The sequence below is a fragment of the Micropterus dolomieu genome, linkage group LG18 (assembly GCF_021292245.1).
Source record: "Micropterus dolomieu isolate WLL.071019.BEF.003 ecotype Adirondacks linkage group LG18, ASM2129224v1, whole genome shotgun sequence".
Lineage (NCBI taxonomy): Eukaryota > Metazoa > Chordata > Actinopteri > Centrarchiformes > Centrarchidae > Micropterus > Micropterus dolomieu.
In genome coordinates, this window is record NC_060167.1 from 28,791,956 (window position 1) to 28,794,817 (window position 2,862).

The following is a 2,862-nucleotide window of genomic DNA, read 5'->3' on the forward strand; positions in this document are numbered from 1 at the left end:
GCATGCACACAAATGTACAAACAAGTAATCACAAAATGGCATATCACTGAAAACACTAGTGAAAGATTTAATCAGGCTTTCTCTTCAACACCCACCCTCTCATGGGTCTCAGTAAATGAGCTTGTAGATCATTTAAATTCTAAAATTACAAATGTTATTGATGCCATTGCACCAGTCAAGGTGAAGGTGGTCTCTGGTAAGAGAAGATCTCCATGGAGAAATACCACGCTGGTTAGAACTCAAAAAAGAGTGTCGAAAAGCTGAATGCAGGTGGCGGAAAACAAATCTCCAGGTTCATTATGAAGTCTATAAAGAGAGACTTCACGTTTATAATTTAGAACTGAGAAATGCAAGGCGGTCCTTCTTCTCTGACATCATCACCAAAAACACTAATAATGCATGTGCCCTGTTTGCTGCTGTCGACAGGCTAACCAACCTGTGTCTGTAGCCTCTGAACTTCTATCCACCAGGGCCTGCAATGAATTTGCTTCCTTCTTTACAGACAAAATTCAAACAATTAGACAAGCAATCAGTGCCTCCATGTCAGTAACAGGATGTGCCTTGTCCCTTTGTCCACTGAAAAACAATTCAAATAGCATCATACAATTTGATTCTATTAACCATAAAAACCTGGAGGACATAATATAACATCTGAAATCCTCCTCGTACTGCCTTGATATTTTGCCAAAAGTTTTTTTCAAAAATGTTTCTAAATGCATGGCGTCAGATCTACTACAAATTGTATCTCCTTTTTTCCCACAGGCCCTGAAAATTGCAGTCATTAAGCCACTCTTTAAAAAAGAACAATCTAGACAGGTCACTAATGAGCAATTATAGGCCCATATCAAATATCCCATTTTTAAGTAAAATAAATGAAAAAGCTGTTTTTCAACAGCTTAGTGCTTTCTTGGCACTAAATAACTGTTTTGATGTCTTCCAATCAGGATTTTGACCACACCACGGCACTGAGACGGCTCTTGTTAAGGTCTTTAATGACGTCTATTTAAACAATGACGGTGGCAGAATTTCAGTCTTAGTATTATTGGATCCTGCATTCGACACAGTCGATCACAACATATTATTAGACAGACTTGAAAACTGGGTTGGACTTTCTGGCACAGTACTAAACTGGTTTGAATCCTACTTAAAGGACAGGGGCTACTTTGTGTCTATAGGTAATCACACATCTGAGCTAACACAAATGACATGGAGTTCCCCAAGGCTCCATTCAGGGGCATCCATCAGACAGCTGCAGCTGATTCAGAACACTGCTGTTCGAGTCCTCACTTAGACCAAAAAAGTGGATCACATCACTCGAGTTCTGAGGTCTTTACATTGGCTTCCTGTCTGTCAAAGAATTGATTTCAAAATCCTGCTGTTAGTTCATAAAGCACTGAATGGTTTAGGGCCAAAATACATTTCTCTGTCCTCAGAGTCAAAACTAAACATGGAGAAGCAGCGTTCAGTTATTATGCTCCGTATATCTGGAACAAACTCCCTGATAACTGCAGGTCTGCTGAAACTCTCAGTTCTTTTAAATTAAGACTGAAGACTTTTCTTTTTACCACTGCTTTTAATTCAATTAAATTAAAGCCGTAGATTGGTACCTTTCACTGCACTGGAACGTCCGGTTTTCTTTTTCTTTATTTTTAGATTTTCAGTGCCCTGATTGTACATTGCACTGTAACTTTTACTGTCCTGTTTTACCCTGTTTTCATAATGTGTTTAAGTTTTTCAATATCCCTGTGTTGCTTTTATGTCTGATGTAAAGCACTTTGAATTGCCTTGTCTTTGAAATGTGCTATACAAATAAACTTGCCTTGCCTTATGAGGAACCAGTTTATTCATGAAATTACATATCCCAGAAAACAACCACAGCAAGAGAAAGACAGACAGGGGAACCTGTTTTTGTGGCATGCAGGTGCTCTGCTCCCTATTTTCAACCGTCAGTAAGCATATTAAAAGGTGCCTTTGTACTGTTTTTAATTTCCATTTTACAGGGGACAAAAAGTCACAATGAACAAGCTTTGAGCGGCTGAGCATGACTCTGTAGGATTTTAATTTAAATTCTAGAAATTTTCAAAGATTTCAATGATAAGAGTCTAAGGAAGTCGAAACGAAATGGAAATAAAATATGAACAGGACTTCTACAATAGTTCATTTTTAATAACAGTTAAAATAAACTACTCAAAAAATGTGTTTTGCATATTGTTACTTGGATGTTTGAGCTTCACTGTGTCACGTACGTCTACTGAAGAGGGCTGATTTCTCTGCCCTCACCCAAATCTTTTTTTTAACCATATGCAACTTACACAAGCTTGATGTGGGAAATTAAAACCTTCAGCGCGCATATGAGGTAAAGGACCTTTCATGAGAAAATCGAAAGTGAAGATGGCTGCACAGATAAGATGCAAATAGAAACCTTATGTGCGGCATTCACTATGTTTGGCCTATCAGTGACAGTAGCCTACAAAGAAACAAAACCTGACTAAATTGCGGAAGTAGTCTGCAGCAGTTTGCATCTGAAACTGAACCGGTATCTGCGTGCAAGCAGCTGTTGTAAAACACTCGACACAAGCAAAATTAATTTCAGTGAACAGGACTTTTATCCCACCGTTTTATTCCTTTTTAAATACAATTTCTTTACTGGATATAAGAGGTCATCATCATGAACTCTCTGAACCAACAGAAGGCTACTCTCTACGCTCTCTGAGAGTCACCGCCCCTTTTTTTTATGAAAGAGGATACATGAAGCATCTGTACCTTACATGACACGTAAAATTGGCAGGAATAAAACACAACGTAGAGTGATGATGAAGAGACTGTTTCTGTTTGGCCCAGAGGCAAAGCCCGAAGTGTGAC